We start from the raw sequence: 15,577 nt of genomic DNA on the forward strand, positions 1-15,577 counted from the left end.
GTCACCAAAGCAAACGATGAACGAACGTAGACGCCCGACACCGATTGGTTTTGATCTAATAAAAGCGTTCCTACCATCTCTGGTCGGAACTCTGTTTTGCATGTATTAGCTCTAGAATTACCACAGTTATCCAAGTAAATGTGGGTACGATCTAAGAAACCATAACTGATTTAATGAGCCATTCGCGGTTTCACCTTAATGCGGCATGTACTGAGACATGCATGGCTTAATCTTTGAGACAAGCATATGACTACTGGCAGGATCAACCAGGGAGCTTCGACAATTTTTCGAATGTCTTCGCCGCCAGCTCTCTTCGAGACAGGTCGACGACACTTTTTCTTCCAATCATATATATATTTTATACTCGTGCAAATTCTCAGAGAACCTTTTGCACGAGATACATATATCTTCTCTTCTCTATAAATATTCAACCTCGAACAAATTCCTTTTCAAATATACCTCCTCCTCCTCTGCGTTCTCGGTTTCTCAATTTTATACGTATATCTTGAACAAGACTTTCTTATAAATATCTTATCTTGTTCAGATATTTTACTTGTTTCAACTTTCTTATAAATATCTTATTGAAACAAGTTTCATACATTCGTTTCATATAATAACATGGTTTGCCTAATCGTGGAGGCGCGTATAGTTCCAAACATGGATCGCGGAAGCACGTAACCACTGCGCTGGACAAAATCGACACAAGTGCCGAGGAAGCGCGGACAGGACGCATGCTGGACTGCGAGAAACCGTGTTCTTCTGCTCGCGCTGGGCATAAACGAAATAGGACACCTCTATTATTTAACGAATTTTTCTCTTTATTCTGTCTTTAAAAGACAGAATTTTTTTTCTCTTTAACTCTATTTTCTCTTTTTCATACCTTAGTCGCTCGGACATAAGAGTTGATGCTCAGTTAGTACGAGTAAACACAAAAGTGAATACAAGTCACCAACCTCCACTAAGGGAAGGCTCGCCACATAAGGGCCATTCGGTCTAGGACACCGACCCGTGGCAATGCTGTGTAGAGAATAATTCGATACGAAGCACGGTACGAAACAGTCAAGACCGAAGTCTCGAGGCGCCCATGACTGCTTCTCGACCGAGATCGTAGAATAGCCACAGACGCGCGCTGCACCGACCGACTCGACCGAACCGTCGACTCTCTTATAGATACCGAACGGCCGGCCGGGACGCCGGCGCCGCGCGGTCAATAGCACGCGCGCTTATGGCCGCAAACCGCCGCGGCAACAGACCTCCCGGCGGGGCTGTTGGAACTTAGAGCGAAAAAAGTATAAAAATTTTTTTCACAAAATATAATAAATTTTAACATTTCTATATTATTTTACACAAAATAACCAACTTTTCATAATTCACCGAACTTTGAAAATTTTTCTAAGTCCCACAAATAAGAGGAAAATTTTTAAGTATCGGTCCTAGACGATTTTCGACGTGATATCACTGTAATATAGACGATTTCTAGCAATATATATCATAACACCAAACTCGCTACAATTATTATTTATCGAGTTATTAGCAAATAATGGACGGATGTGCTACTCCGTCGACAAAACTCTGGAAATTTTTCTAAGTCCCACCGCTAAGAGGAAACTTTTTCCGTATCGGTCCTAGACGATTTTCGACGTGATATCACTGTAATATAGACGGTTTCTAACAATATATATCATAACACCAAACTCGCTACAATTATTATTTATCGAGTTATTAGCAAATAATGGACGGATGTGCTACTCCGTCGGACGTTCGACGAAAATTTTTCTAAGTCCCACCGCCAAGAGGAAACTTTTTCCCTATCGGTCCTAGACGATTTTCGACGTGATATCACTGTAATATAGACGGTTTCTAACAATATATATCATAACACCAAACTCGCTACAATTATTATTCATCGAGTTATTAGCAAATAATGGACGGATGTGCTACTCCGTCGACAAAACTCTGGAAATTTTTCTAAGTCCCACCGCTAAGAGGAAACTTTTTCCGTATCGGTCCTAGACGATTTTCGACGTGATATCACTGTAATATAGACGGTTTCTAACAATATATATCATAACACCAAACTCGCTACAATTATTATTTATCGAGTTATTAGCAAATAATGGACGGATGTGCTACTCCGTCGGACGTTCGACGAAAATTTTTCTAAGTCCCACCGCCAAGAGGAAACTTTTTCCCTATCGGTCCTAGACGATTTTCGACGTGATATCACTGTAATATAGACGGTTTCTAACAATATATATCATAACACCAAACTCGCTACAATTATTATTCTTCGAGTTATTAGCAAATAATGGACGGATGTGCTACTCCGTCGGACGTTCGACGAAAATTTTTCTAAGTCCCACCGCCAAGAGGAAACTTTTTCCCTATCGGTCCTAGACGATTTTCGACGTGATATCACTGTAATATAGACGGTTTCTAACAATATATATCATAACACCAAACTCGCTACAATTATTATTCATCGAGTTATTAGCAAATAATGGACGGATGTGCTACTCCGTCGACAAAACTCTGGAAATTTTTCTAAGTCCCACCGCTAAGAGGAAACTTTTTCCGTATCGGTCCTAGACGATTTTCGACGTGATATCACTGTAATATAGACGGTTTCTAACAATATATATCATAACACCAAACTCGCTACAATTATTATTTATCGAGTTATTAGCAAATAATGGACGGATGTGCTACTCCGTCGGACGTTCGACGAAAATTTTTCTAAGTCCCACCGCCAAGAGGAAACTTTTTCCCTATCGGTCCTAGACGATTTTCGACGTGATATCACTGTAATATAGACGGTTTCTAACAATATATATCATAACACCAAACTCGCTACAATTATTATTTATCGAGTTATTAGCAAATAATGGACGGATGTGCTACTCCGTCGACAAAACTCTGGAAATTTTTCTAAGTCCCACCGCCAAGAGGAAACTTTTTCCGTATCGGTCCTAGACGATTTTCGACGTGATATCACTGTAATATAGACGGTTTCTAACAATATATATCATAACACCAAACTCGCTACAATTATTATTTATCGAGTTATTAGCAAATAATGGACGGATGTGCTACTCCGTCGGACGTTCGACGAAAATTTTTCTAAGTCCCACCGCCAAGAGGAAACTTTTTCCGTATCGGTCCTAGACGATTTTCGACGTGATATCACTGTAATATAGACGGTTTCTAACAATATATATCATAACACCAAACTCGCTACAATTATTATTTATCGAGTTATTAGCAAATAATGGACGGATGTGCTACTCCGTCGGACGTTCGACGAAAATTTTTCTAAGTCCCACCGCCAAGAGGAAACTTTTTCCCTATCGGTCCTAGACGATTTTCGACGTGATATCACTGTAATATAGACGGTTTCTAACAATATATATCATAACACCAAACTCGCTACAATTATTATTTATCGAGTTATTAGCAAATAATGGACGGATGTGCTACTCCGTCGACAAAACTCTGGAAATTTTTCTAAGTCCCACCGCTAAGAGGAAACTTTTTCCGTATCGGTCCTAGACGATTTTCGACGTGATATCACTGTAATATAGACGGTTTCTAACAATATATATCATAACACCAAACTCGCTACAATTATTATTTATCGAGTTATTAGCAAATAATGGACGGATGTGCTACTCCGTCGGACGTTCGACGAAAATTTTTCTAAGTCCCACCGCTAAGAGGAAACTTTTTCCGTATCGGTCCTAGACGATTTTCGACGTGATATCACTGTAATATAGACGGTTTCTAACAATATATATCATAACACCAAACTCGCTACAATTATTATTTATCGAGTTATTAGCAAATAATGGACGGATGTGCTACTCCGTCGGACGTTCGACGAAAATTTTTCTAAGTCCCACCGCCAAGAGGAAACTTTTTCCCTATCGGTCCTAGACGATTTTCGACGTGATATCACTGTAATATAGACGGTTTCTAACAATATATATCATAACACCAAACTCGCTACAATTATTATTTATCGAGTTATTAGCAAATAATGGACGGATGTGCTACTCCGTCGACAAAACTCTGGAAATTTTTCTAAGTCCCACCGCCAAGAGGAAACTTTTTCCGTATCGGTCCTAGACGATTTTCGACGTGATATCACTGTAATATAGACGGTTTCTAACAATATATATCATAACACCAAACTCGCTACAATTATTATTTATCGAGTTATTAGCAAATAATGGACGGATGTGCTACTCCGTCGGACGTTCGACGAAAATTTTTCTAAGTCCCACCGCTAAGAGGAAACTTTTTCCGTATCGGTCCTAGACGATTTTCGACGTGATATCACTGTAATATAGACGGTTTCTAACAATATGTATCATAACACCAAACTCGCTACAATTATTATTTATCGAGTTATTAGCAAATAATGGACGGATGTGCTACTCCGTCGACAAAACTCTGGAAATTTTTCTAAGTCCCACCGCTAAGAGGAAACTTTTTCCGTATCGGTCGTAGACGATTTTCGACGTGATATCACTGTAATATAGACGGTTTCTAACAATATATATCATAACACCAAACTCGCTACAATTATTATTTATCGAGTTATTAGCAAATAATGGACGGATGTGCTACTCCGTCGGACGTTCGACGAAAATTTTTCTAAGTCCCACCGCCAAGAGGAAACTTTTTCCCTATCGGTCCTAGACGATTTTCGACGTGATATCACTGTAATATAGACGGTTTCTAACAATATATATCATAACACCAAACTCGCTACAATTATTATTTATCGAGTTATTAGCAAATAATGGACGGATGTGCTACTCCGTCGACAAAACTCTGGAAATTTTTCTAAGTCCCACCGCCAAGAGGAAACTTTTTCCCTATCGGTCCTAGACGATTTTCGACGTGATATCACTGTAATATAGACGGTTTCTAACAATATATATCATAACACCAAACTCGCTACAATTATTATTTATCGAGTTATTAGCAAATAATGGACGGATGTGCTACTCCGTCGACAAAACTCTGGAAATTTTTCTAAGTCCCACCGCTAAGAGGAAACTTTTTCCGTATCGGTCCTAGACGATTTTCGACGTGATATCACTGTAATATAGACGGTTTCTAACAATATATATCATAACACCAAACTCGCTACAATTATTATTTATCGAGTTATTAGCAAATAATGGACGGATGTGCTACTCCGTCGGACGTTCGACGAAAATTTTTCTAAGTCCCACCGCCAAGAGGAAACTTTTTCCCTATCGGTCCTAGACGATTTTCGACGTGATATCACTGTAATATAGACGGTTTCTAACAATATATATCATAACACCAAACTCGCTACAATTATTATTCATCGAGTTATTAGCAAATAATGGACGGATGTGCTACTCCGTCGACAAAACTCTGGAAATTTTTCTAAGTCCCACCGCTAAGAGGAAACTTTTTCCGTATCGGTCCTAGACGATTTTCGACGTGATATCACTGTAATATAGACGGTTTCTAACAATATATATCATAACACCAAACTCGCTACAATTATTATTTATCGAGTTATTAGCAAATAATGGACGGATGTGCTACTCCGTCGGACGTTCGACGAAAATTTTTCTAAGTCCCACCGCCAAGAGGAAACTTTTTCCCTATCGGTCCTAGACGATTTTCGACGTGATATCACTGTAATATAGACGGTTTCTAACAATATATATCATAACACCAAACTCGCTACAATTATTATTCTTCGAGTTATTAGCAAATAATGGACGGATGTGCTACTCCGTCGGACGTTCGACGAAAATTTTTCTAAGTCCCACCGCCAAGAGGAAACTTTTTCCCTATCGGTCCTAGACGATTTTCGACGTGATATCACTGTAATATAGACGGTTTCTAACAATATATATCATAACACCAAACTCGCTACAATTATTATTCATCGAGTTATTAGCAAATAATGGACGGATGTGCTACTCCGTCGACAAAACTCTGGAAATTTTTCTAAGTCCCACCGCTAAGAGGAAACTTTTTCCGTATCGGTCCTAGACGATTTTCGACGTGATATCACTGTAATATAGACGGTTTCTAACAATATATATCATAACACCAAACTCGCTACAATTATTATTTATCGAGTTATTAGCAAATAATGGACGGATGTGCTACTCCGTCGGACGTTCGACGAAAATTTTTCTAAGTCCCACCGCCAAGAGGAAACTTTTTCCCTATCGGTCCTAGACGATTTTCGACGTGATATCACTGTAATATAGACGGTTTCTAACAATATATATCATAACACCAAACTCGCTACAATTATTATTTATCGAGTTATTAGCAAATAATGGACGGATGTGCTACTCCGTCGACAAAACTCTGGAAATTTTTCTAAGTCCCACCGCCAAGAGGAAACTTTTTCCCTATCGGTCCTAGACGATTTTCGACGTGATATCACTGTAATATAGACGGTTTCTAACAATATATATCATAACACCAAACTCGCTACAATTATTATTTATCGAGTTATTAGCAAATAATGGACGGATGTGCTACTCCGTCGACAAAACTCTGGAAATTTTTCTAAGTCCCACCGCTAAGAGGAAACTTTTTCCGTATCGGTCCTAGACGATTTTCGACGTGATATCACTGTAATATAGACGGTTTCTAACAATATATATCATAACACCAAACTCGCTACAATTATTATTTATCGAGTTATTAGCAAATAATGGACGGATGTGCTACTCCGTCGGACGTTCGACGAAAATTTTTCTAAGTCCCACCGCCAAGAGGAAACTTTTTCCGTATCGGTCCTAGACGATTTTCGACGTGATATCACTGTAATATAGACGGTTTCTAACAATATATATCATAACACCAAACTCGCTACAATTATTATTTATCGAGTTATTAGCAAATAATGGACGGATGTGCTACTCCGTCGACAAAACTCTGGAAATTTTTCTAAGTCCCACCGCTAAGAGGAAACTTTTTCCGTATCGGTCCTAGACGATTTTCGACGTGATATCACTGTAATATAGACGGTTTCTAACAATATATATCATAACACCAAACTCGCTACAATTATTATTTATCGAGTTATTAGCAAATAATGGACGGATGTGCTACTCCGTCGGACGTTCGACGAAAATTTTTCTAAGTCCCACCGCCAAGAGGAAACTTTTTCCGTATCGGTCCTAGACGATTTTCGACGTGATATCACTGTAATATAGACGGTTTCTAACAATATATATCATAACACCAAACTCGCTACAATTATTATTTATCGAGTTATTAGCAAATAATGGACGGATGTGCTACTCCGTCGGACGTTCGACGAAAATTTTTCTAAGTCCCACCGCCAAGAGGAAACTTTTTCCCTATCGGTCCTAGACGATTTTCGACGTGATATCACTGTAATATAGACGGTTTCTAACAATATATATCATAACACCAAACTCGCTACAATTATTATTTATCGAGTTATTAGCAAATAATGGACGGATGTGCTACTCCGTCGACAAAACTCTGGAAATTTTTCTAAGTCCCACCGCCAAGAGGAAACTTTTTCCCTATCGGTCCTAGACGATTTTCGACGTGATATCACTGTAATATAGACGGTTTCTAACAATATATATCATAACACCAAACTCGCTACAATTATTATTTATCGAGTTATTAGCAAATAATGGACGGATGTGCTACTCCGTCGGACGTTCGACGAAAATTTTTCTAAGTCCCACCGCCAAGAGGAAACTTTTTCCCTATCGGTCCTAGACGATTTTCGACGTGATATCACTGTAATATAGACGGTTTCTAACAATATATATCATAACACCAAACTCGCTACAATTATTATTTATCGAGTTATTAGCAAATAATGGACGGATGTGCTACTCCGTCGGACGTTCGACGAAAATTTTTCTAAGTCCCACCGCCAAGAGGAAACTTTTTCCGTATCGGTCCTAGACGATTTTCGACGTGATATCACTGTAATATAGACGGTTTCTAACAATATATATCATAACACCAAACTCGCTACAATTATTATTTATCGAGTTATTAGCAAATAATGGACGGATGTGCTACTCCGTCGGACGTTCGACGAAAATTTTTCTAAGTCCCACCGCCAAGAGGAAACTTTTTCCCTATCGGTCCTAGACGATTTTCGACGTGATATCACTGTAATATAGACGGTTTCTAACAATATGTATCATAACACCAAACTCGCTACAATTATTATTTATCGAGTTATTAGCAAATAATGGACGGATGTGCTACTCCGTCGACAAAACTCTGGAAATTTTTCTAAGTCCCACCGCTAAGAGGAAACTTTTTCCGTATCGGTCCTAGACGATTTTCGACGTGATATCACTGTAATATAGACGGTTTCTAACAATATATATCATAACACCAAACTCGCTACAATTATTATTTATCGAGTTATTAGCAAATAATGGACGGATGTGCTACTCCGTCGGACGTTCGACGAAAATTTTTCTAAGTCCCACCGCCAAGAGGAAACTTTTTCCCTATCGGTCCTAGACGATTTTCGACGTGATATCACTGTAATATAGACGGTTTCTAACAATATATATCATAACACCAAACTCGCTACAATTATTATTTATCGAGTTATTAGCAAATAATGGACGGATGTGCTACTCCGTCGACAAAACTCTGGAAATTTTTCTAAGTCCCACCGCCAAGAGGAAACTTTTTCCCTATCGGTCCTAGACGATTTTCGACGTGATATCACTGTAATATAGACGGTTTCTAACAATATATATCATAACACCAAACTCGCTACAATTATTATTTATCGAGTTATTAGCAAATAATGGACGGATGTGCTACTCCGTCGACAAAACTCTGGAAATTTTTCTAAGTCCCACCGCTAAGAGGAAACTTTTTCCGTATCGGTCCTAGACGATTTTCGACGTGATATCACTGTAATATAGACGGTTTCTAACAATATATATCATAACACCAAACTCGCTACAATTATTATTTATCGAGTTATTAGCAAATAATGGACGGATGTGCTACTCCGTCGGACGTTCGACGAAAATTTTTCTAAGTCCCACCGCCAAGAGGAAACTTTTTCCGTATCGGTCCTAGACGATTTTCGACGTGATATCACTGTAATATAGACGGTTTCTAACAATATATATCATAACACCAAACTCGCTACAATTATTATTTATCGAGTTATTAGCAAATAATGGACGGATGTGCTACTCCGTCGGACGTTCGACGAAAATTTTTCTAAGTCCCACCGCCAAGAGGAAACTTTTTCCCTATCGGTCCTAGACGATTTTCGACGTGATATCACTGTAATATAGACGGTTTCTAACAATATATATCATAACACCAAACTCGCTACAATTATTATTTATCGAGTTATTAGCAAATAATGGACGGATGTGCTACTCCGTCGACAAAACTCTGGAAATTTTTCTAAGTCCCACCGCCAAGAGGAAACTTTTTCCCTATCGGTCCTAGACGATTTTCGACGTGATATCACTGTAATATAGACGGTTTCTAACAATATATATCATAACACCAAACTCGCTACAATTATTATTTATCGAGTTATTAGCAAATAATGGACGGATGTGCTACTCCGTCGGACGTTCGACGAAAATTTTTCTAAGTCCCACCGCCAAGAGGAAACTTTTTCCCTATCGGTCCTAGACGATTTTCGACGTGATATCACTGTAATATAGACGGTTTCTAACAATATATATCATAACACCAAACTCGCTACAATTATTATTTATCGAGTTATTAGCAAATAATGGACGGATGTGCTACTCCGTCGGACGTTCGACGAAAATTTTTCTAAGTCCCACCGCCAAGAGGAAACTTTTTCCGTATCGGTCCTAGACGATTTTCGACGTGATATCACTGTAATATAGACGGTTTCTAACAATATATATCATAACACCAAACTCGCTACAATTATTATTTATCGAGTTATTAGCAAATAATGGACGGATGTGCTACTCCGTCGGACGTTCGACGAAAATTTTTCTAAGTCCCACCGCCAAGAGGAAACTTTTTCCCTATCGGTCCTAGACGATTTTCGACGTGATATCACTGTAATATAGACGGTTTCTAACAATATGTATCATAACACCAAACTCGCTACAATTATTATTTATCGAGTTATTAGCAAATAATGGACGGATGTGCTACTCCGTCGACAAAACTCTGGAAATTTTTCTAAGTCCCACCGCTAAGAGGAAACTTTTTCCGTATCGGTCCTAGACGATTTTCGACGTGATATCACTGTAATATAGACGGTTTCTAACAATATATATCATAACACCAAACTCGCTACAATTATTATTTATCGAGTTATTAGCAAATAATGGACGGATGTGCTACTCCGTCGGACGTTCGACGAAAATTTTTCTAAGTCCCACCGCCAAGAGGAAACTTTTTCCGTATCGGTCCTAGACGATTTTCGACGTGATATCACTGTAATATAGACGGTTTCTAACAATATATATCATAACACCAAACTCGCTACAATTATTATTTATCGAGTTATTAGCAAATAATGGACGGATGTGCTACTCCGTCGGACGTTCGACGAAAATTTTTCTAAGTCCCACCGCCAAGAGGAAACTTTTTCCCTATCGGTCCTAGACGATTTTCGACGTGATATCACTGTAATATAGACGGTTTCTAACAATATATATCATAACACCAAACTCGCTACAATTATTATTTATCGAGTTATTAGCAAATAATGGACGGATGTGCTACTCCGTCGACAAAACTCTGGAAATTTTTCTAAGTCCCACCGCCAAGAGGAAACTTTTTCCCTATCGGTCCTAGACGATTTTCGACGTGATATCACTGTAATATAGACGGTTTCTAACAATATATATCATAACACCAAACTCGCTACAATTATTATTTATCGAGTTATTAGCAAATAATGGACGGATGTGCTACTCCGTCGGACGTTCGACGAAAATTTTTCTAAGTCCCACCGCCAAGAGGAAACTTTTTCCCTATCGGTCCTAGACGATTTTCGACGTGATATCACTGTAATATAGACGGTTTCTAACAATATATATCATAACACCAAACTCGCTACAATTATTATTTATCGAGTTATTAGCAAATAATGGACGGATGTGCTACTCCGTCGGACGTTCGACGAAAATTTTTCTAAGTCCCACCGCCAAGAGGAAACTTTTTCCGTATCGGTCCTAGACGATTTTCGACGTGATATCACTGTAATATAGACGGTTTCTAACAATATATATCATAACACCAAACTCGCTACAATTATTATTTATCGAGTTATTAGCAAATAATGGACGGATGTGCTACTCCGTCGGACGTTCGACGAAAATTTTTCTAAGTCCCACCGCTAAGAGGAAACTTTTTCCGTATCGGTCCTAGACGATTTTCGACGTGATATCACTGTAATATAGACGGTTTCTAACAATATGTATCATAACACCAAACTCGCTACAATTATTATTTATCGAGTTATTAGCAAATAATGGACGGATGTGCTACTCCGTCGACAAAACTCTGGAAATTTTTCTAAGTCCCACCGCCAAGAGGAAACTTTTTCCCTATCGGTCCTAGACGATTTTCGACGTGATATCACTGTAATATAGACGGTTTCTAACAATATATATCATAACACCAAACTCGCTACAATTATTATTTATCGAGTTATTAGCAAATAATGGACGGATGTGCTACTCCGTCGACAAAACTCTGGAAATTTTTCTAAGTCCCACCGCTAAGAGGAAACTTTTTCCGTATCGGTCCTAGACGATTTTCGACGTGATATCACTGTAATATAGACGGTTTCTAACAATATATATCATAACACCAAACTCGCTACAATTATTATTTATCGAGTTATTAGCAAATAATGGACGGATGTGCTACTCCGTCGGACGTTCGACGAAAATTTTTCTAAGTCCCACCGCCAAGAGGAAACTTTTTCCCTATCGGTCCTAGACGATTTTCGACGTGATATCACTGTAATATAGACGGTTTCTAACAATATATATCATAACACCAAACTCGCTACAATTATTATTCATCGAGTTATTAGCAAATAATGGACGGATGTGCTACTCCGTCGACAAAACTCTGGAAATTTTTCTAAGTCCCACCGCTAAGAGGAAACTTTTTCCGTATCGGTCCTAGACGATTTTCGACGTGATATCACTGTAATATAGACGGTTTCTAACAATATATATCATAACACCAAACTCGCTACAATTATTATTTATCGAGTTATTAGCAAATAATGGACGGATGTGCTACTCCGTCGGACGTTCGACGAAAATTTTTCTAAGTCCCACCGCCAAGAGGAAACTTTTTCCGTATCGGTCCTAGACGATTTTCGACGTGATATCACTGTAATATAGACGGTTTCTAACAATATATATCATAACACCAAACTCGCTACAATTATTATTTATCGAGTTATTAGCAAATAATGGACGGATGTGCTACTCCGTCGGACGTTCGACGAAAATTTTTCTAAGTCCCACCGCCAAGAGGAAACTTTTTCCCTATCGGTCCTAGACGATTTTCGACGTGATATCACTGTAATATAGACGGTTTCTAACAATATATATCATAACACCAAACTCGCTACAATTATTATTTATCGAGTTATTAGCAAATAATGGACGGATGTGCTACTCCGTCGACAAAACTCTGGAAATTTTTCTAAGTCCCACCGCTAAGAGGAAACTTTTTCCGTATCGGTCCTAGACGATTTTCGACGTGATATCACTGTAATATAGACGGTTTCTAACAATATATATCATAACACCAAACTCGCTACAATTATTATTTATCGAGTTATTAGCAAATAATGGACGGATGTGCTACTCCGTCGGACGTTCGACGAAAATTTTTCTAAGTCCCACCGCTAAGAGGAAACTTTTTCCGTATCGGTCCTAGACGATTTTCGACGTGATATCACTGTAATATAGACGGTTTCTAACAATATATATCATAACACCAAACTCGCTACAATTATTATTTATCGAGTTATTAGCAAATAATGGACGGATGTGCTACTCCGTCGGACGTTCGACGAAAATTTTTCTAAGTCCCACCGCCAAGAGGAAACTTTTTCCGTATCGGTCCTAGACGATTTTCGACGTGATATCACTGTAATATAGACGGTTTCTAACAATATATATCATAACACCAAACTCGCTACAATTATTATTTATCGAGTTATTAGCAAATAATGGACGGATGTGCTACTCCGTCGGACGTTCGACGAAAATTTTTCTAAGTCCCACCGCTAAGAGGAAACTTTTTCCGTATCGGTCCTAGACGATTTTCGACGTGATATCACTGTAATATAGACGGTTTCTAACAATATGTATCATAACACCAAACTCGCTACAATTATTATTTATCGAGTTATTAGCAAATAATGGACGGATGTGCTACTCCGTCGACAAAACTCTGGAAATTTTTCTAAGTCCCACCGCTAAGAGGAAACTTTTTCCGTATCGGTCCTAGACGATTTTCGACGTGATATCACTGTAATATAGACGGTTTCTAACAATATATATCATAACACCAAACTCGCTACAATTATTATTTATCGAGTTATTAGCAAATAATGGACGGATGTGCTACTCCGTCGGACGTTCGACGAAAATTTTTCTAAGTCCCACCGCCAAGAGGAAACTTTTTCCCTATCGGTCCTAGACGATTTTCGACGTGATATCACTGTAATATAGACGGTTTCTAACAATATATATCATAACACCAAACTCGCTACAATTATTATTTATCGAGTTATTAGCAAATAATGGACGGATGTGCTACTCCGTCGGACGTTCGACGAAAATTTTTCTAAGTCCCACCGCCAAGAGGAAACTTTTTCCCTATCGGTCCTAGACGATTTTCGACGTGATATCACTGTAATATAGACGGTTTCTAACAATATATATCATAACACCAAACTCGCTACAATTATTATTTATCGAGTTATTAGCAAATAATGGACGGATGTGCTACTCCGTCGACAAAACTCTGGAAATTTTTCTAAGTCCCACCGCCAAGAGGAAACTTTTTCCGTATCGGTCCTAGACGATTTTCGACGTGATATCACTGTAATATAGACGGTTTCTAACAATATATATCATAACACCAAACTCGCTACAATTATTATTTATCGAGTTATTAGCAAATAATGGACGGATGTGCTACTCCGTCGGACGTTCGACGAAAATTTTTCTAAGTCCCACCGCCAAGAGGAAACTTTTTCCCTATCGGTCCTAGACGATTTTCGACGTGATATCACTGTAATATAGACGGTTTCTAACAATATATATCATAACACCAAACTCGCTACAATTATTATTTATCGAGTTATTAGCAAATAATGGACTTGAGTAGGGTGACACCCGGCCGTACTACATTCTGTTCTACAAATTGCACGGGTAAACGGCGGTTGGAAATGATGCTCCGTATTGTTAGTTAGTGTATCCCCGAAGGTCTATGCGTACCGCAGCGTTGGATTGACGAGATTCCTTCTGTCTCTATCTTTTTTTTTCTCTACGATAGCATGTATCGCGATGACAAACGACTAGGAAGCGTGTTTACCGAGTTATTAGCGATCCGAGTGACACCCGGCCGTACTACATTCTGTTCTACAAATTGCACGGGTAAACGGCGGTTGGAAATGATGCTCCGTATTGTTAGTTAGTGTATCCCCGAAGGTCTATGCGTACCGCAGCGTTGGATTGACGAGATTCCTTCTGTCCCTATCTTTTTTTTTCTCTACGATAGCATGTATCGCGATGACAAACGACTAGGAAGCGTGTTTACCGAGTTATTAGCGATCCGAGTGACACCCGATCGTACTACATTCTGTTCTACCAGGTTCACGGGTACCAGCGGCGTAGTGTTTTGAAAAAAAAAAATAAAAAAAATAATAAAAGGATCAGTATACTTCAAAGTACCAGCGGCGTATTGTTTTGAAATTCATACGCATTGTCAAAGTAGCAGCGGCGTAGTGCTTTGAAAAAAAATAAAAAAAAATAATAAAAAGAGCAGTATATTTCAAAGCACCAGCGGCGTAGTGCTTTGAAAAAAAATAAAAAAAATATTGAAAGGAACAGTATATTTCAAAGTACCAGCGGCGTATTGCTTTGAAATTCGTACGCATTTTCAAAGTACCAGCGGCGTAGTGCTTTGAAAAAAAAATAAAAAAAAATATTGAAAGGAACAGTATATTTCAAAGTACCAGCGGCGTATTGCTTTGAAATTCGTACGCATTTTCAAAGTACCAGCGGCGTAGTGCTTTGAAAAAAAAATAAAAAAAAAATATTGAAAGGAACAGTATATTTCAAAGTACCAGCGGCGTATTGCTTTGAAATTCGTACGCATTTTCAAAGTACCAGCGGCGTAGTGCTTTGAAAAAAAAATAAAAAAAAAATATTGAAAGGAACAGTATATTTCAAAGTACCAGCGGCGTAGTGCTTTGAAAAAAAATAAAAAAAAATAATAAAAAGAGCAGTATATTTCAAAGTACCAGCGGCGTATTGCTTTGAAA

General features: G+C 38.4%; 1 non-coding gene across 1 annotated transcript in view; it reads right to left on the reverse strand.

Annotated features, from left to right (window-relative positions):
- The window catches only part of LOC143364886 (small subunit ribosomal RNA), a 1,919-nt gene extending 1,646 nt beyond the window's left edge, over nt 1–273 (reverse strand). The window contains exon 1 of the ribosomal RNA XR_013084343.1: nt 1–273. This exon is cut by the window's left edge and continues 1,646 nt beyond it. This is a non-coding gene — a ribosomal RNA (small subunit ribosomal RNA).
- Nucleotides 274–15,577: the final 15,304 nt, after the last annotated feature.

Source organism: Halictus rubicundus, unplaced genomic scaffold (genome assembly GCF_050948215.1).
Source record: "Halictus rubicundus isolate RS-2024b unplaced genomic scaffold, iyHalRubi1_principal scaffold1112, whole genome shotgun sequence".
Classification (NCBI taxonomy): Eukaryota; Metazoa; Arthropoda; class Insecta; order Hymenoptera; family Halictidae; genus Halictus; species Halictus rubicundus.